This window comes from Phacochoerus africanus, chromosome 4 (genome assembly GCF_016906955.1).
Source record: "Phacochoerus africanus isolate WHEZ1 chromosome 4, ROS_Pafr_v1, whole genome shotgun sequence".
In the NCBI taxonomy this organism is placed as follows: Eukaryota; Metazoa; Chordata; class Mammalia; order Artiodactyla; family Suidae; genus Phacochoerus; species Phacochoerus africanus.
Genome location: NC_062547.1, coordinates 18,727,257 through 18,747,580, shown reverse-complemented (window position 1 = coordinate 18,747,580; position 20,324 = coordinate 18,727,257). Strand labels below are relative to the sequence as shown.

General features: G+C 55.9%; 1 protein-coding gene across 1 annotated transcript in view; it reads left to right on the top strand.

Annotated features, from left to right (window-relative positions):
• Window positions 1-1,531: 1,531 nt before the first annotated feature.
• Window positions 1,532-20,324, top strand: part of PRDM11 (PR/SET domain 11) — a 91,397-nt gene continuing 72,604 nt past the window's right edge. The window contains exon 1 of the mRNA XM_047775923.1: window positions 1,532-1,726. The gene's annotated coding sequence lies outside the window, so the exon portion shown is untranslated. The remainder of the gene's footprint in view (window positions 1,727-20,324) is intronic.

The window sequence follows — 20,324 nt, the reverse complement described above, 5'->3', positions numbered from 1 at the left end:
GCTTATCAGAGAGCCCCACTTTGCAGTCAAGGAAACTGAGACTCAGAGAAGTCACTTGCTCAGCATCATACAACAAGTAACAGACGTGGGATTTCAAGAAGCTGCTTTGACGTCAAAAAGTCAAGGTAAACAAATGATATAGGACATACGTTGCTTCTCTCTCCAACCCCCATCATCCGGACTCCAAGAACCAGGAGCGTGTCCTGGGGTCTGATCACGGCTGCCATCTGGGGCCCGGGGACTCAGCCAGCAGTGAAATTGACAGGAAACCCCATCCCCTTGGGATGAGGTCTCCCCAGGGTGGTACCCACTGGAGATCTCCTGCACCAGATCTTTCAGTTCTTCCGTGGACGTTTGTGGGGTGAACTGCCCCTCACTGGGCAGCGCCCCACCCAGGCGCGGTCCTGGGATCAATTCCCTCCCGGCGACTTCCTACTACGGCTTATGACCCCCGTTTTAGAGCCAGCACAGCACAGCCTCCCCTGACAGGAGCTATCTCGCAATTTGACTACGCGCCCTACAGACACCACGAGCAGAAAACGGTTATTTTGGGAATGGTTGTCTTGGTTACGCCATCCCGCGGTGTCCCCTGCTCCATCACAACCCCTCGGTTTCCTAGGCGCAGAAGGAAGCCTTTCAAGCTTTTAAGCACTTTGTCTTTATGAAAATTCTGTCCCATCTTTTCCTCACTACCTTGTTATTCGGCGATGTTGAATCCCATTTCACAGATGGAGAAACTGAGGAACCAGGCAGGCAAGCGCGGCTTAAATACCTTTTCTAAGACAGCCCAGGACCAGTCCATCCGGTTCTCAGAATCTCAACCCCTGTAACAAATTTCGATTTGTGGAGCATGTGCGGTTCGAGACTTTAAAACCGCAGCCCTACGTAAATAGTTGACATTTTAAAGGAACCCCCCCAAGACCCTTCCTGGCAGCTTTCAGCGGGATGCCTCCGTTTTACAACTTTAGTTTGTATCTCCAAACAGCTGGGCATTCAAAGGGTTAAACGGGACCAGGACTAGGAGGGGGCCCAGCTACCCGCAGCGGAGCCAAGAAAGGGTTAAAAATATCAACGCATTTATCCCCTAGACTATTTGGTTTAAGAGGGGCAGCAACAGGACCAGGAGAAGCAGGGATCGCCCCCCACCCCCCCCAAGGAATGGCTTTAAAATTTTAGAACTTTTAATTCTGATCAAAAAAAAAAAAAAAGTGTCCCAGTTCGAAAGTTCTTTTAACCTTTTCTTTTTTCATTTATTATTATTATTTTTTTTCTCTTTTTCTCCGCGGGCTGGTTTATAAAAGTCGCCCTCTCCTTTCGGGTTCGAGAAGCCAGGTTCCCCCCTCCGGGCAGGGCGCAGGGCGGGGGCCGAGGGGGCCCCGGGAGTTTTCTCCGGGGCCGGGTTGGGACGCGGCTGGTGAGTCCCGGCTCCGGCCCCTGAATTGGGGGGTCCGCGTCTGCCCCAAACGCCGCTTTCTTCCGTTTTCCATGTCATTTCCTGTACTAATAAGATGGTGGTCAAAGCAGGGGAGGAGAGCAGCAGCGAGTCGCCGCCGCCGCCGCGCCGAGGCTGGCGCTGAAACTTTGCCTCGCCGGGGACCAGCGCGCCCGCAGCGCGGCCGCTCCCACCGCGGGGGCCGCCAGCCGGGGCCGCGCCGCCTCCGCCGAGCCGCCCGCCGGGCCGCCCGCGCCGCCCGGGCCCCGCGGCTGCCGCAGCATTCCCGGGAAGGTGAGTCAGCCCCGGTAGCCAATGTGGCCATTGAAAATGGCTTCGGAAAGCGCTCGGCAGTTTGCCAGCGCGCGCGGGGGCCGCGGGTGCAGGGGCTGCGAGCGGCCGCGGGGGTGCCGGGTGGTCGGGGGGCCATCGCGGGTGTTGCAGAGGGCTCGAGCGGCGCGGGCGCGGTGCGGGGGGAGGCGGCTCGCCCCGGGCCCGAGGTGGGTTAACCCTCGGCAGGTAGCTGCCGCCGCCGCCGCCGCCGCCGCTGCGGGATTCGGGGGCCGCCCCTCCGCCTCCTTCCTCCCCGCTCGCTCCTCGCTTGCTCGCCTTGTTACAATGTAGCCTTTTCTCTGCGCCGACGTGCCGCCCGCTGACGGACATGGCCGCCGACCAATGAGAACGGCCGCCCGGGCCGAGCGTTCGGAATGAGAACGCAGTGACACGGGCGGGGCGGGGCGCCGAATGCTGGAGGGCTCGCCGCCGCCGCTGGCCTAGTTCTTGGGGGCACTGTGGGCTTGGTGCCCGGCTTGGAGGCTGAGGTGGCGGGGCTCAGGTCCTGCCGGGGTGCAGGGGGGCCTCTTCCAACAGGGCTCCCGATTTCCCACTAAACGTACCCTCGCCGGGGGCCGTTTCTTTAATACATTTTCCATCTTAGTTGCGGTATAGACTCCTCAGGAAATCTTTCCGGAGTGTAGCCTCCAGCCCCACTCACAATCCCCAAGGTACTCTCCTCTGCAAGAACTTAGCGACCGATGACCTTTCTCCGGTCAAGGCCAGCACGCCCTAGGCTAGTGGCTGCGAGGAGAATACCAATGCCTTGAGCGCTGAGCGGTGCTGGTGGAAAAGTTGCTGGTGACTTGTATCTTGTTGGACGATAGGGGCTTAGACCCTGGCGATAGGTTGGGACTTCGGGGAGAAAAATGTTAAACCTCTCTTCTTTCTTAGACGTTTGCTTTTTGTGGAGAAAGGCTGTGGTATATAATTTAGAGTGGTTGCAAGGGAACACACCCAGTTCTTTGTCCGCGGGGACAGGAGGCAATAATGAGATTGCTCTGGATGCCTGGAAACCCTTAAAATTGGGGATTGTGTCTGTGCTGGGGCAAAAGAATTTTCCATGGGGAGTGATGCTTATGGCACCCAAGCTGGCCGTTGCCCACATTTCCCTTTGAGAGGAAGGAGGGGGTTGTGTGAGGTCCGCGGGGCAGAAGTAACAAGCTGTATCTCCTTCCAGGGGGAGTGGGGCGTGATTTTCACCCATCAACTCTCTGAGAGGTGGGCAGGCAGAGTTCTTTGTGGGTAGGTGTCTGTGTCGGTAAACCTTCCCTTCTGGGAATAGAGCCCAAGCCGGTGTCTTTAGCTTAATGAAAAGGGGCTTCTCTGTTGGAGTCCTTCCTCCTCTTCACATTAATATGTGACTTTGGACTTGGCACAGTTACCTTTGACCTCTGTGGACCTTGCTTCTCCATCCTTACAGTGGGGCCAGCAAAACCTACCTGGCCAGGCAGTTGTGAGGTGAAATGAGAAACAGAAAATGTCTAGCCCAGAGCCTGATGCATGATTTAAGAGGTGGTGTTCTCTCTCCCTGGGATTATTGCAGAATATACTCTCCTGAACACATCAGAATGACCTGACAAGCCTCACCCAGGACCATTCAGTCCCCAGTTGATGGGGCCTCCAAGGAGCACCTGGGGCTGGCTCAATGCTCCCTTCCCTAGTGACCTTCTCGAAGATGAGTGGCTCCCCTCACTTGTCCCCGGGAGCCCTTGTTCAGCCATCACTTACATGTGATTCTGACTGGAGTTACAGTTCTGTCCCCTAGAGCCTTTGATGTGTTTCATAAATTCATTCTTGGTGTCAAGTAAGACTTCTGTCATCTGACTCTTTCATCACCTGGCCTTAAATGGGGGAGGGGGGGGCTTCCATGCTTCTAGGTTATTGGCGAGTGTATAGGAAGTAAAGGCCACTGGACCAGGAGTCAGGAGTCATTCCTGTTTATTCACCTGCCTCCTTGGCCTACCCGCTTGACTATCTCATAGTTATGATCAACACACAGGGTCCAAGACTGTCCCATCCTCTGCCTCCCTAAACCTCCTCCAGGGCTCTCATCTTGGCCAAGGCTCCCACTGTCCTGCTCGTCCTTAAGGCAGAAACTTTGGTGTCTCCGTTTCTGCACTGCAATCCACCATATCTCCAGGTCTAGGGAAACTTAACCTATAAATGGAATCTGTCCACTTTTCTCCATCTTCTCCTCCCCAGCATCTCAGTCAAGCCACCACTATGTGTCCCCAGGACGACAGCACCAGTCTCCGGTCTACCAGTGACCTCCCCTCAACCCCTGTCTCGGGATGATAGTCAGAGTGATCAGTTCCAAAGAAGACAACAGCAGGCCCCCCCATTTTCTGGTTGAAACACTGAACCATCTTCCTTGTGCTTTTAGGATAAAATTGTGACCATGACCTAGAAGTGTCTGAGTGATCCAGCCCCTGCTCTTTCTTTGGCCTCATCTCCTACCCTCCCCTAGATTCTGCACTCGGTGTCCTCTCTTGCATGTGCTGGTCCCTCCTTCTGGAATACTCAAACAGTTGTCATCTAATGAATGGGTTAAGGTTGGGGAAGGTAAGATGGAGTGGGAGAGGGTCTGGTGGTGCTTACTCTTACCCCTTAAATATTTCCAGTTCATCCAGGCACATGTAGCATTGAATCTAGGTCCCCTTGTGTTGGGTGGGGCCATGGGACTGGCTGGTGAATTGTGAACTCCAGGGACATATGTCATTTCAAGGCCAAAGCATCTAGTTGCTGGTGGGAGACCCTCCCAGGTGCTCTTTTCCTGTGTCCTGGCAACTGGCAGGAGGTGGAATAGCTGCTTCTGCTAGCCTGGGTCCTTGCATCGCTACTGGAGTGGAGCCCCTTGCTGCCCCATAATGGACATCCAGCATGAGTGATAACTAAGCCTTTCTTGAGATTTGGGGGTTGTTTGTTACTGCAGCATAACCTAGCGTGTGCTGACTGATACAGAGACTAGAGGAGCGATCCAGGCAGAGCAAGTACATACACACCGACTTGGGAAGGCTCACTCTGAGCAGCCATGGTGACCTTTTAGACAAATAAATCTGAGTCTGTCAGCCCCTGGCTGAAAACTCTTCAGGGGTTCCCACTGTATTTAGGGGAAAAGAGAGAAAGCCTTCAGTTACCCTCCAGACACGATGGGAAAACCATCTTACATCCGCGTTTTTGCCACGTTTAGCCTAACGTGGTGCTGTCCTCATGTTCTCCCCTCTGCTCTGACTGCATTCCACTCTTCCTTTAGGCCTCCTCATCCTTTATCTTTCAGCTTCAGCATCACCTCAGGGAAGCCCTCTGTGACTAGATGGAAACCCCGCCCCCCGCCCCCATTAAGGCCTCTCATGGCCCCACCAACCTCGTGTTTTTAGCAGTCGTCTTAGTGGCAGTTGTACATTTACTGGTGTCATTATCAACTGCAGTCTCACTCTTTCATCAGACCATAGGCTCTGTGAGGGCGGTGCCTGGCTTGGCGTGTGTGTGTGCCACTGTCTCCACGTCTGCGCAGGAGAGCTGCTCAGTGAATACCTTCTGATGAGTCCCTGGGCTTTGGCTCTGGGCTCCCAGTGTGCGGGGGCCAAAGGCAGGACTGATGGATGCTGCTTCCCTGGGGTGTGGGCAGAAGGGCCCAGTTAGAAGGAGTTGTCAGGCATGGCAGGCAAAAGCCGCTGGCCCATAGAAGACAGATGCTAAACTCTTACTAGGAATCCGTGCGCCATGTTTCTGGGCCATGATTCTGGGATGTACAAGAGAAAATTCTAAGAGGGCGAAGAGGGTGAGATTTAACAAACCCTTGAGGTCTCTGATCTGGAGGGTGTATGAGTCAGTGAAGGGGCCACATAGTAGGAGATCCAGGGCTGATGAAGGTGAAGATGCTGCTGCTGAAGGCAGCTAATGTTTATCGTGTGCCAGGTGTGGTCCTAAGCATGTCACGTACCCTTTGCAGAAAACAGCTCCAACAAGGTAGGTCTTATTATGTCCATTTCACAGATGGGGAAACTGAGGCCCCATGCGGTGAAGTGAAGGATCCGGTTTACACAGTGGTGTGGCCGGGATTGGAACCTTGGCAGTCGGATGTCCTCTCCCTAGGGATGCCCTCTTGGAGTGAGGGCAGGGGACCCCAGACCTCCCAAGGAGAAGCCCCTTTGGAAATGCCACACAGGGTTATAGAGTTTCCAGGAGGTCACACCCACCTAACATTGGGGTTTGAGCAAAAGGGTTCCTGGCCCAGAGGTGCCTGGTGGCTTTGGTGCCGGGGCTGGTCTGGAACCATCTGGTGCTTCTCCACCCCTCTTGGGGCCTGGGAGTCCTTAGAGGCCCCAGGGCCCCGTGTTCTTAAAGTGGAGCCTGGGAGGGACTTTCCTGCAGCTGGCCCAAGGGCTGCACCGGAAAAAGAAGCCATGCAGAAAGGGGAAAAAAAAAAAAATGAAGAAAAAAGAAAAATGTGCTGTTATTTTTAAAAAGCCTGTTTCCTATTGCAGATTTGTATCTGCGTTGGAAAGGCCAGCATTCACAGAGGCAGGCACTCATGGTGGCGTCCCTGGGGCTAAGGCTCTGCAAGAGGGGAGGCCTGGGGCATCCTTCAGTTCTTTCATTTATCAGGCGGTCAGCGCACACAGCCAGGCACTCTGCTGGCCTTGGGGGTGCTGTGTGGGGACTGGTTCTTGTCCCTCCAGAAATCACTGACCAGCTGGGAGTGGGATGGGCAGTTAGCCTGGCAGTTACAGGCCATAGCAGAAGGATGCAAGGGACTTGGCCATCGACTCTAAGTCAAGGACAGCTTTGCTTCCCTGAGGCTTTTCAGCTGGGTTTTGAAGGATGAATAGGAGTTGGGGAGAAAGAGGAGAGGTATTCTGGCATGGGATGTGGCTTGTACAGAGGCATGGGCACACAGAAGGGCTTGGAGAGGCTGGGGTGGTTCATTTGGCTGGAGAGTGTGGGTAAGGGAGGAAGGAGGTGCGGGGAGATGAGGCTGACAAGAGAAGGATAGTGATGATAGTATGTGACCAGCACACCAGTCCTGATCCTGCCTCAGGGCCTTTGCATTGGTTGTTCCTGCTGCTAGAATACTCTTAGCCATTATCTCCGTGGCAAGCTCCCTCACCTCCATCAGGATTTGCTCAAATGTCACCTTCTCGTGGGCCCTTTCTTATTTCAGACTGCAACCCCTGTCCCCTTATCCCCCTGCTCCCTTGCTTTTTTCTTCTTAGTACTTAGCACATATAACACACCCTGTGTTTTACTTATTTATGCTGTTTTTGGCTGCCTCCCCTAATTATTCTGTAAAGTTCCCAAAGAGCAGGGAGTGCTGTAAGCTTTGGTCAGTGCTGCGTGAACAGCACAGAGCACATAGTAGGGCGTCACATTTGTGGAATGAGTGAGTGAATTGAGCACTCACTACGTGCAAAGTGCTTCACGTGCATTTTCTATTTAATCTTTCCACCGGTGTCCTGAGGTTGGTCCTATGGTTTCCCCATTCTTTCCGTACCGTCATCTCCCTTTGGGAAACCGAGGCTCAGAGAGGCAGAGTAAGTTGCCCAGGGTTTCCCAGCTAGTAAGCAGCACAGCGGGAATTTGAACCCAGGCCTCCTGACTCCCAAGCCCTCCCACCTAACCCTGATGCTCTATCCCAGCCAGATTATAAGCCGGTGTGACGTCTGTGCTGAGGCGTTTACACTCTGTGTGGGGGGGCCCCTGGGAGCCGCAGAGGCTTTTATGAGGAGAAAGCTGATGTGGGGAGCAGATCTGGGCCCCAGAGATCATCAGCAGTAGCAGCTTGGGTGCCAGGCTGGAGGCAGGGAAGCCGATTAGGAAGCTGCCGTCGAGGGAGGAGAGGGCGAGGGTGAGGATGAGAATGAGGGCGTGGCGATGGCCATTCCACAAGGACAAATGGAGGAGCTGGGAGGACCTAGCTCCCTACACTGACGCTCAGCTCGGGTGGCTTAGGCACAGTTCTGGGATCGCAGGCCTCCTGGAGTGTGTCTGGCTTTATTGCTGAGTAGCCATGGCACCCCAGATAAGACGCGGGGAAGTGCCTGGGGCTGGCCTCTTGGCAGAGGAGAGGAACTGAGAGGGAGTCAGGGGAGCGTGTGGGTGGGGACAGTGCTGGAGGGGGGTGTGGCTTCAGGTTCAGTCCTAAGGCTCCTGCCCTTGGCAGCTGGGAAACACGGCTAGAGGCTGCCCCTCTTGGGGTGGCCTCTCTCTTCATCTGCACAGCGGGGATGATAAATAAGGATGCTGGCTTCATGGAGGCTCCAGAAGAAGCAGCTCTGAGCACCAGGATGTGGCATAGGGACAGCTCTGAGGCCATGACCCCTGTGAGGTCATGACCCCAGGGGAGGTATGCCCAGGGCCCAAAAATAACCTTGTGCCTCTTGCTGCGGACAGTAGTATCTGGATACGTGGGAGTGGATGTGTCACGGGGGGGGCGCTGTCTCCTTGAAGGTGACCCGATCACACCTTCAGACACTTCCGCCCCCGTCCCCACCCCCAGGCTTATGGTCAAGGCCAAACCTGTCAGGGCCTCAGTCTTCCTTTCTGTAAATGGGGAGGGTGACACCAGTCCTGCTCTACCTTCTGTGGAAGGAAAAGCTTTTTTCCACAGAACCATGTTTTGAGAGGAACGTGCAGGGAGCACCGGGGCACCTGCCAACAGCCCCATGAGACATCCTCATCCATTCCTGGATGAGGAATCTTGGGTTCAGAGAGGGTAAGTGACCAGCTTCAGATCACACAGCCTTAAGCGAATCTCTCTAATCACTGGGTGAACCCCACATTGACAAAGGGAGCTTTAGGGGTCACCTCCTCGTGTTACGGAACAATTCCCAGCAGGTCCCTGGGTGCTTTCAATCCAGGATTTGATTTGTAAGCTCTTGGTTGACGCAGCCGGTTGCAGGGCCCTCTCTGACCCGGGGAACCTCATGGATGGGATCCTGTACGCACATCTGGAGAGACTAAGAGCCTCCAAGAAAAGGACTCTGGGGGAGGTGGGGAGAGCTGGAAGCTGGCCATCCTGCTTCCCAGTCCCAGCCTCAGGTCAGGGGTGGGTGCTGAAGGGTGGGGACCCTGTTTGGAAAGTGAGGCACACCCGGGCCTTGGGGGCCTTCAGTGCCTTCCAGGGCTTCCCCTTTCACCCTCTCTCTTCCCACTGCCCCTGATCCGAAAGGCAACTCAGGGCTCTCTTGCCAATGTCATTCTTCCCCTAAATCCTTTATCATTAGCCTCTGAGGCAGATAGGTCAGCTCCCACGGCCCCATTTGTTAGCTGAAAAAACTGAGGCTCAGAGATGGGAAGCGACTTGCTGGAGGTCAGACAATTTAGGGAGTGACCAAGCTAAAATTCTAACCCTAAATCCAGCATCTCTTCCTTTTCACCCAGGGCCTCCCCTTCCTCCCCTTCCTGGAATCAGAGCAGAAGGGGGACCTCTGAGATCGTCTCTGAGCCCTGCCCTCCAAAAGGACAGGCTGTCCGGCCAGCGCTTGAATATTTGTAGTGGCGGCAGCGGGAGCTCACCCTGTCCTGAAGGGACAGAGGCAGCAGATCCTGGGTGATGTGTATGAAGGAACTTGGGGTGGGAGGGGCCGGTTCCTTCTCCTGGGCAAGCTTGGGGGCGAGAGGGACCAGCAGGCAGGATATCAACTTGTCATGGGCTAGGCTGGTATGGACGTCACCGAGCAAGTAAATATGGAACCACCCCCACAATGTCAGCTTTCCCAGAGTGGCTTCTCCCACTATCTCGTACTTTCCCCAAGGAAAAGTGCTGAGGGCCAGGAAAAGATCCTGCTGTCCGATGCCCAGGGGATGGAGAAGGCCGGCTTGAGAGGCTCCAGGATGGCCGAGGGGCGTGGGGAGCAGCCCACTGGATCCTCGGCTCCGGCAGGGAGTGGACCGCTTTTAGGGGCAGCTACCTGGGACCCAGCTCGGGTGGACTCCGCCTTGTCATGGCCCAAGGTACAGGGTGGGGGGGCTCTGGGTGGGTGGGAGTGGAGTTGCAGGCTGGGGCTTGAACCCACCTCACTGCCCAGCTCTCCACTGCCCCAACCCAGCCAAACAGGGGACCTTTCCCCTGGGTGGTGCGAGGTCCCTCCTCAGACAAGCTGTGTTCCAGGAGGAAAGCCACACCATCCAGAAGAGGCTGGTGTTTGGAGAGGAGGCGAAGAGAACCAGAGGCTCAAGGCGTCCCAGGGCAGCGGGGGGACGGGGATGGTGAGAAGGGAGAAGCCCCTTAGTCTGGGGGAAGGGGGAGCAGGGGGGTGGACTCTTCAAAGGAGATCCGCAAACTCAGTAGCCGTTGGAGGATGAGCAGAAAGGGAAGATCCAGGTCAGAGTTTCGGACTGGGTGATCCCCGGTCTTTTATAAACAGCAGTAGCAGCCAAACCGGAAGGAGGCTTATAGGTGTGTTGGTCTCTGCCTGAGGCTGGGTGCTCCCTGACTCATATTATTAGCTGCAGTTAATTGAGGCCCAGAGAAGTCAGGTGACTTACCCAAGGTCACACAGCTAAGAAAGGCTGAGTCAGGATTTGAATGCAGGTCTGGTCTGAGTCCAGAGTCTGAGCGCACCTCACTGTGACTGCACTGGGGAATGCTGTCAGGGACCCATGCTGGGTGGGAGGGTGGGCCGGAGGGCTTGCAGGTTCCAAAGGCCCGCCCCTGTGATGCTGGGCAGTATGGAGAAAGTAGAGCCCAGGCCAGCTCCGACATCAGGCCAGTCACCCTCTCTGTGCTTCTACAAGCTCAGCTGAGAAGCAGGGATACCTAGCACAGGTACTGCGCTTTTTACAGGGTGGCTGGGACCTTCCCATCCAGTAATGGGGTCAGCAGGTGTTCATGGAGCGCCCCCTGGGGCTCGGGAGGTCCCAGCGTAGACACATAATTTGACGGGCCCTGCACTGGAAACAGCAGGAGCAGGGCGCCGCCAGTGCCACAGAGAGAGGTTGGTCTGCAGACCAGTGCCCGCCATGAGCTCTGTGTGATTGGTCTGCAGGGAGACACGCACAGACATCGAGAGGGAGTGTCGAGACACTCCTATCGCCCCTTGACACTGCCATGTCGTTTTTTATTGTGATTTACAAAAGCATCAGTTGGCAGCAGATTGGAAAACTTAAAAAAAAAAAAAAAAAAAACCTCTCTCCCACACATAGTTTGAGCAGCTCTGGCCGGGATTCTCGCTGGGACCGAAGGTAGGAAGTGCCTGCCCTGCTGCTTAGGGACACGGTGGGGAAGGGAGCAAATATTCTGCCTTGGCGGTGGGTGAGGGGGAGCATCGTCTGGCTTCCCGGAAGCGATGTTGAGCTGGAATCTGAAGGAGGAGTAGGAGTGTGCAGGTGGCGGAAGAGGGAAGGTCGTTGTAGGCACTGGGAACGGAACGTGCAAAGGGAGGCAACGCGAGGATCCGAGGGTGGCGGGAGAAGTGGTGGCGGAGGGGCCCCTGGACAGGCAGTTGAGGGCCAGCCTGGGAGGGCCTAGATCGCCAGGCTAAGACGTTGAGACCCTCCTGGAGGCAGAGGTCCTGCGGTGGGAGATAAGACCGTGGCCGAGTAGGCGCTTGAAAGGACTGCAGGAGCCATCCAGGTGTTTCCTTTTGGTCTTTAGCCTTGAGGAAGGCTGCTTCTTGGAGCCCAAAGGACCTCTTTTTGTCCTTTGGGGGCAGCCAGCCCCATAGTTCCGATGGAGCTTGGCTGCTCCTGGAGTCAGTCCTGGCCGGGTGGGCAGGCAGTTCTCCAGTGTGAGCAGCAAGTCTTCCCAGGCTGTCCTGGTCAGTGGCTTGGCCTCTGGCGTGTTTGAAGGGCCGTGGCGGAACCCTCGTGTCCCCACTGCCCTAAGCTGCCTGTGTCCAGAGCTCGCAGGAGGTGTGCGAGCGCCCCCTAGGAGTCCAGAGCCAGGCTGGGAGGTGTGGGTGGGAGGAGAAAGGGCTGGGCACTGAGGCTGAGTTTGGGGGGCTTGGCGAGGCACCCGGAGCCTGGTGTGGGATGGCGTGGGGTCTGGTTAGGAGGTGAGCCGTGGACAGTGGCCTGCAGTTGCTTCTTGCATGAACCCTCTGAATAGCCAGGGCTGAGACCTGCCCTTGTGTCTTGAGCAGCAAACGCTTGGTTGAGGGGGCGAGGCAGGGTCGATGTCCCAACCTGGGCCAGCTCAAGGGAGCGGACGGCGCAGGGTTGGGGCAGCGGATTTGCTGCCATGTCCAGGTGCAGCCTCCTGTCCCCGAGAGGAGGTGACCTGCCCTGTCCCAGGGCCCCTGGGAACAGACCATGGGGAGCCTGGGCTTGCATGTGGCCCCAAGTCCACAGAGGGTGCGACTGCCTGCCTAGGAGGGAGCTGTGGGGAGCGTCAGCCCCACCTCCACCTTCCTCCTCGGGGCCCTGTTGAGGGTTGCCCGGCCTCTGGCTCCCTCTCTGCAGCTCCCTGTCTGCTGGGCCCCACGCAGCAGGCCGGGCTGTCTGGCTGCCATTCAGCAGGGAGCCCGGCTGCCTGAGATCCTGTGAGATGGGGCCGGGCAGGCGTTTGCAGGAGTCATCAGGGTGCGTTGGTTTTGACTGTGACCTTGGACGTGCTGGGAGGCCCCAGTCCTCAGAGCTCCCCCTCTCTCTGCGCTGTGGGCTGGTCCCACCCTGGACGCAGTGTCCCCAGAGCCCTGGGTCTCCCTGAGACAGGATATGGGGCAGCACTGGGGCAGCCGGACCACCTCAGGCTTCATCTTGCCGCCCCACTGGGTCCAGAGCTGGTGCCCTTCACTGTGAGTGCCAGGCGCGTGTCCTTGCTTCTCGGCGGCCCCTGTCCCCTGCTCCCAGGGCCCGAGCCTGTTCTGCGGGGCCCACGCTGCTTTGCCTCGCAGGCGGAAGCCTCCAAGGCCAGCCTTTTGCTCGCCGCCGCCTGTCTCCGCTTCTGGCGGTGACTGAGCTTTGCCCTTCCTCCCCTCATAGCTCTGTCGCCCACCCCTGCCCTGGCTCCCGGGGCTAGCGATGAGGCGAGGACTCGCTGGTTCGACTCCTGGGCTTGGCTGGCTGGCACCTGCCAGTGGCTTCCTGCCCTCCCCGAGCACCCTGGCCCTCAGCCCAGGACAGTGGCCAAGAATGGCTCCACTGCCCTTTCGGGCTCAATCCTGTCCTGCAGCAGGTGTGGCTGCTTTGGGAGCCCAGATGTTGCCACCTCCTTTTCTCAGTGCCTAGTGTCCATGGCATGGATTCTTGTGTTTTATGGGAATCTGTATGGTACCTAAAGGGGCTCCGTGGACGATACCCCCATTTCATCTACACAGCAGGCTTGCAAGGTGGCGCCTGTAAGCCCATTTTGCAGATGAGAGAGTTGAGGCTCCACGGGGTTCAGTGACTTTGTCAAGGTCTTGTAGGAAGTCAGAGGGAGACCTGGGACTCAGATGTATATCTCTTGGCTCTTTCTTGACCCCATTGATCTTTGCTTGTTATATTGTCAGGAGTCCCTGACTAGGGCCGGGACTCTGGCCAGGGCTGGGGCTCAGTCTGCTGGGGAGGAGGGCTCATCATGCGGCTTGGGTGTTGTCTGCAGTCAGTGTCACAGGGAGGGGCGGTCAGCCCTCTGAGCATTTTATATCTACTTCCTCCTTCCTTCCTGAATTCTTGTTCTTAATGTGAGATCTTCCCAAAGACATGCTGACCCACCCCCCATCCCCAGGAGTCTGAGTCTACTGCCGCACATGCTGGCCAGGGGCTGGGGGCTGCTGGGACAGAGGGCCTGGGGCTGGGCATGGCTGGGGGAGAGGGAGCGGGAGCCGGACAGCAGGAGATGGACTCACTGCCCTGTGGGCCCCTGACTGAATCACAGTGAGGGTCCGCAGCTCCCAGCTTCTCCCTCCTCCAGCGTCTGGTACTCTGTGCTCCTGAAAGCCACTTGTGATGCAGGGACAGTAAGGGCTTTGCTCCTACTCCCCTGATGAGGCTTGAGCTTCCATTTTTGCTGTAAAAAAATCAAATATTATTGAAAAAAGGGAAATAGTAGCTTCCTCAGTATCCACCGTGTTCCAGCCTCCTCTTCATCATCACTGTTATTACATTGGTGTATATCCTTCTAGGTCCTTGTCTGTGCATTGCACACAGAACCTATAGGAAATTATAGCATGCATGCATGTGTGTGTGTGTGTGTGTGTGCACATTTGTGTTCAAACAAATGGTCCATTTTGCAAATTGCTTTTCTCGTTTAACATTGGAGCTAGGAAATCCAGTCATAGTTTTACATAGCGAGCTTACTGTAATGTTTTTCTTCTCTTTTTTTAAAGAACCAACACAGTAGTGTATCAATGGAGGAGGTCCCATTTATTTAGCCTCTCCTCCTGCTGAGCATTTAGGTTCATCCTCATTTTATTCTTGTGTCTCTTTGGTCATATCTAGAGCAGCTACTGCTGGGAGCTAATTGCGTGGTTTTTTTTTTTTTTTTTGTCTTTTTAGGGCTGAACCCATGGCATATGGTAGTTCCCAGGCTAGGGGTCTAATTTGTAGCCGCTGGCCTATAGCACAGCCGCAGCCAGACCAGATCCGAGCCACATCTGCAACCTACACCACAGCTCACATCAGTGCCAGATCCTTAATCCACTGAGTGGGGCCAGGGATTGAACCCACGTTCTCGTGGATACTAGTTGGGTTCGTTACCACTGAGTCACCATGGGAACTCCCAGTTGCATTTTTAAACAATTTTATTGTGCAGGATTTAAAATTTGTCCACTGAGACTTTGCAGAGAATCAGATGTCTCCCTGTGGGTCCCCCACTCTTCCTGAATCTCTTCTTTAGCTAGAGAGAAAGTCTGCTCCCCTGTCCCCTGTCAGTCCCCAGAGAGCTGGAAACAGTGGCCATGGCCCCTGGAGCCTTTTCTCTTTCACACTTGGGTTTGTCTACCCTTACTCAAAAGGAGTCTGAATGCCTTGGTTCAAATCCTGGTGTTTCTGGGAGAGCTACTTAACCTCTCTGTGCCCAGTCTCATCCTTTGCAAGATAGAGATTACAAGAGTTCTGGTTGTTACTAAGCCGGTTAAGAATCCGACTAGTATCCATGAGGATTTGGGTTTGATCCCTGGCCTTGTTCAGTGGGTTAAGGATCCGGCATTGCTGCAAGCTGGGGCATAGGTCATTGACAGAGCTCGGATCTGGTGTTGCTGTGGCTGTGGTGTCAGCCGGCAGCTGCAGCTCCGGGAACTTCCATATACGGCAGGTGCGGCCCTAAATAAATAAATAAATAAATACATGTTTATTATTAAAAAAAAAGAAAAAAGAAAAAAGAAAGAAAAAGAGTTCCGTATGGCTCAGCAGGTGAAGAACCTGACTGGTATCCATGAAGATGTGGGTTCGATTCCCGGCCTCACTCGGTGGGTTAAGGATCTGGCATTGCCACAAGTTGCAGCATAGGTTGTGGATGTGGCTTGGACCTGTGTGGCTGTGGCTGTGTTGTTGGCCAGCATTTGACCCCTAGCCTGGGAACTTCCATATGCCACAGGTGTGGCCGTAAAACGATAAAAACAAAAACGAAAACGAAAAAAACCCAGTAGAGATGACCATAGCATCTGTACCATGGTGTTTCTGTGAAGACCAAGCAAGCCAACAGGGATGAAGAGTGCAAAATGCTTATAAAATCCTGATACTATTATTATCCTGGGGTCTCTCGTCTGCATTAGGTATGGGCAGGGCTTCTGTGTTCCCTGTGGGCAGCTTGGGATGGCTCCAGCCTTTGCAAGGGCTTTAGCCCGTTGTCTCCCGGTTTCCCAGAGGAGGCTGGCTGCCTGGGTGTGCAGGGGGCGATCAGATTTCTGCCCGGCTCGGCCCCGTAGGTTCTGGACCGGGGCCTACGGGGAGGGAAGGAGGTCAGCCTGACCCTTTGCTTGGCGGTGGTGGCCAGGAACCTGGTAACGTAACCCCACACCTCGGGCAGATTTACCACCTCTCAATGGGGCCTGTTGTGGTTGGGGATTTGATCTGCCTTGGCTCGCAGGGTGGGCAGGAGGAGAAAGCAGCTTGGGGCCAACTTCTCCCCTGAGAGCCCTGGGGCCCCTCGGGGCCACACTGGCTGGTCCAGGCTTGGGTTTACCTTTCAGCCCCTGGGGCAAATCTCTGCAGGTGGTGGAGGGAGAGGTTGGTCCCTTTGCTCCTTTTCGCAACCTCCATCTCCCCACGCCCTCTCAGGTGCTAAACCATCTTTATGACACCCTCTAACCAGCTCCGCATAGCCACCCTGTGAAGTGGGCAGCCTGGTCAAGGCGATTTCACAGATGTGGACACTGAGGCCCAGAGACGTCAAGTGGCTTTCTCAAAGTCACACAGCCACGGGCAGGGTTCGGAGTCTACCAAGGCCACATGGGCCTTCATTTAGTTCTTTTGTGTGAGGCCACTCAACGAGACAGTCTCGGCAGAAGCTGCCCAGCGGGGCAGCCCTGCTTGCCCTCTTGCCCTCTGCTCAGTGGCATGTGTGGTCAGGGAGCACAGAGGGTTGGGATTATTTCCTGAGAGGCGAGAAGTACTGGGGCTGGCCTGGGGCCCAGCCCTTCCCCGGCACCCGCCACAAACCCTCTCAGTAGCCAGAGGTGGCAGGGGACGGAGTGAGGCTGCTTCAGCTGAGGCCACCTGCCCTGCTGGGGAGAGGACTTGCTCTCTGGGCCTGTGTTGTGGTGTGGGCAGGGGCCTGCAGAGACCCTGGGAACTCCGGCTGCTTCTCTAGGGAGGCGGAGAAGCAGCCCTCCTAGGGCGCCTTTCCAGACTGGAGGACACGAGGCTCAGAAAGGCCCAGGGTCTGGTCTGAGCTGGTGGCTGGCAGAGGGGGACCTTGAACCCACCTCCTGATTCTCGACCTAGTCCCTCCCTAGTCCTGCTGCTGGCTCACACCAAAGACGTTGAGCTGGCCTAGCTTGGAGTTCAGAGCATGGCTGTTGGTGTCAGAGGGATGTGGGCTTGGGTCCTGGCTCAGCAATAGCTGTTCGTGTTTCCTGAGCACTTAGTGTGTGCCAGGTGCAGTTCTAGGTCTTGACCCATATTTCCCATCCTCCTCGGAATAACCTCATGCGGCAGATACCATTATTATTCTCCACTGACTAAGGAAACTGAGGCACAGAGAGGTGAGTTTCCAAGGTCATATGGGGGGTGAAGCTGGGCTTGGAATCCCTGCAGAGTGGCTCCAGATGGACCATGAACCACAACAAGGCCTGTCACGGCCAGGAGGGCCACACACACCTGTCTCGTCCTGGCACAGGCCCTGATGCGTGAAGGGCCTCGGTGTACATTTCTTGAGCGAATAATTGTGTGAATGGATGTGAGGCTTTGGGCAAGGGATTCAGCCGCTCTGAAGTCAGTAAGGTTGAGTCCCAGCCATGTTTTCTCCAGCGTTGATGAGAAGGTCCAATGTGGGGATGTTTGAAAGTGCTGAGCTCAGGGCCAGGGAGGGGAGACGGTGCCCCTGCACCATCCTGGGAGTGGGCGGTGTGGCCCCGAGCTGTCCCACTAGTGCACAGCTGCGTGCCCTGCGGACAGAGGCAAGTTCCCTCTGCATGGCTGGCTGTGGGGTGTCACCCGTGGCTGGCTTTGGGCTTCCTCTGGGCAAAGCCAGGGGCCGGAGGAGCTGAGGGGGAGCACTGTGACCACGCTGGCACGGGACCTCTGCGTTCCTGCCTGCCGGGCGGTTCTCACACACATTTCTCTTGCCAGTTGCCCGCACCCATCTTTCACGCAGGCTCAGGGAGGTGAGGTGACTCACCCACAGGTGTGAGCAGGGTTCCAGGCCTCCCCTACTGCCTTCTGAGAGGCCTCCTGCAATTGCTCACAGGGCCCCTATGGGTTCCAAAAGTGGGAGCAGGTGTGCCTGGGGCAGAACCGGGTCTAGGGCCCCTGGAGGTCCCAGGTGACACCCACCTTGGCTGCCCCTGCCTGTAGGGAGACCCCCCTACTCAGCTTTGCTCTCTTTGTGAACATCCCCGACAGTAGGCTCTCTGCAGTGGGATGCAGGAGATGCAGTTCCACCCCAGGCTCTGGCATAGATCTGCTGTGTGGCCTTGAGTAAGTTCCCACCCCTCTCTGGGCCTTGATCTATGGCCCCTCGAAGTAGGAGCATGGGGCTCACTTGTACCCGCTGTTCTGTCCCCTCCGTTTTAGGGGTGCAAGTCAGGCATCAGGGCTCAGACTGGCATTTTCTCAACCTCATTTGAAGGGAGTGGGATATTGGGGACTCTCCGCCTTGCCTGTTGGGACAACTGAACTTGACATCAAGGACCAGGTTCCCGTCCTAAATAGTCCTGAGACTGAGAGAAGCATGTGGCAGGGTGCCGAGGGAGGGGGTGGGGGCTGCCGAGGTGACTGCTCCCCTCGCCCCGCCCTGAGAAATTGGGGTTTGGCAGACAGCACCCCACATCGGGGGAAGCCTGCTTCTGGAGGTCACAAGACCGGGGTTTGAATTTGGACCTTGACCCTCACTTTGGCCACCCACTGGGCCTCTCTGAGCCTCAGTGTCCTCACCTGTAAAACACAGGAGGGGAAACTTTGGTGACATGCGTCTCCCCAGTGACCCACTGACCTCAGCAGGTCCCCAGTGGCATGCGCGGATCTGTTGAGTGTTTCAGGGAGGGGGTCAGAGAAAGCTCTGGAAGTCTTGCCAACCGCCCTGGAGGCGGAGTCCAGAAATAGAAGCCCCCAGAGGCAGAGGCTCCTAATGGCCAGGCTGGCCTCCGCCAGCCCCCAGGAGGCCACACGGAGCTGCCAGCGGGGGGGGCCTTCCCTCCCTCCTGGGGCTTTTGGCTGCATAAATTACTCGGCAGCCTTTGGGCTAATTTTACCTTCTTGGTTTTCATGAATCATTTCCCATCCGGGGGCGTGTGAGGGAAATGGAAACAGCCCTGCCAGCTGGATGCCCGGGCGCCAGCCGCAGTGAAACGCCTGTGCCGAGCCCTGCTTGCAGGCTCTCAGAAGCCAGGACCGGACATTCAGGGATCCCCGAAAGGGCCCCCCAGGGTCAGCTCCTTCCAGCTCTGTCCGTGGGCCTTTGAGTTATGACTTGGAGTAAATGAGCCACAGCGGGTTCCAGGGCTGGAACTTGGGCTAAATCTAAAGGAATCTGGAATCTAATGGTTTTACCATACTGGACGTTTGGGTCTGGTTTGACCGCAGTGGGGGAGTGGTTCAGCAGAGAGACCCCTGTGGCCTGCTGGGGGGCTTCTCTGTGGCCAGGGCTGGGAGTTTGCACAGATGCTGAATTTTCATGACATGGAATACAGGGGCTGGTAGGTCCTCGCAGAAAATCAAACCTAATCACCTTCTGTAAACTGAGGCTCAGAGAGGGGAAGGGATTTATCTCAGGGCGGTGAATCCAAGGAAGAGGTCAGGCGAAGAAGTTATTTACTGACTGCTTACCATTTTGCTCGCAACAATGCTCTTTGACTATGCTTATGCCCATTTTATGGAGGGGTAACTGAAGGCCCAGAAGATGAAATAACTTCCACAGTTGTCTGTGGTGGAGCCACAACTTGTACCCAAGCTCTCTCACTCCAGAGCCCACAAAGTTCCCGACTTCAACACCAAGCTGCCTCTTGGAGTGGGTTTGTAAGGTTGCTGTGAGGTAGTCTTGGAAGCCCCCTATTCATCCTCTCATTTTCTTCCAACACCCACCAAGTGTGCTCTTTTCTTTTTTCTTTTGCTTTTTAGAGCCACACCTGCAGCATATGGAAGTTTCCAGGCTAGGGGTAGAATCTGGAGCTACAGCTGCTGGCCTACGCCACAGCCACAGCCCAGTAACGCAGGATCTGAGCTGCATCTATGACCTACACCGCAGCTCATGGCAACGCTGGGTCCTTAACCCACCGAGTGAGGCCAGGGATCGAACAAACAACCTCATGGATACTAGTCGGGTTCATGACCGCTGAGCTATGATGGGAACTCCCTCACCAAGTGTGGACTGAGCCCCTGCTGGGAAACATTCTGAGCCCCAGGGACTTGGGAACAGCCAGAGTGGACAGCGGCTAGAGGGCTGGGGAGGTCCCTCGCAGCACCCCCATCTCCCTGAGGCTGGGCTCTCAGAGGTCAGCGTCTACACAGCAGCCCAGCCTCTGCGGAAGATGTCCCTTCATGACACCGGAGGCTGGAGGTCTGAAGGCAAGTGCCCTGCCTGTCTGGCCAACACTGCCTAGCTCTGTCAAATCGCTGTCACGGGACCCCCTAGCTTAGTGTTGCTGGAGCTTCTGATTTTCCAGAAAAGCTCAACATCCACATTTTTACATGAAATCTGTTTTGTTCACATTGGCAACTGAAACAAAAGTAAAACTTGGGAAAAAACCAGCCACCAGTTTCCAAGCTGTCATCCTTTTTTCTGCTGCCTCTCTGCAGGCCTGTCTCTGGTTAGAGCGAGTTCTTTTTTTTTTTTTGCCTTTTTAGGGCTACACTTGTGGCATACGGACGTTCCTAGGCTAGGGGTTGCATTGGAGCTACAACTGCAGGTCTACACCACAGCCACACCAATGCCAGATCCCAGCCATGTCTGCAACCTACACCCCAGCTTATGGCAACACTGGATCCTTAGCCCCTGAGCAAGGCCAGGGATTGAACCCACATCCTCACAAAT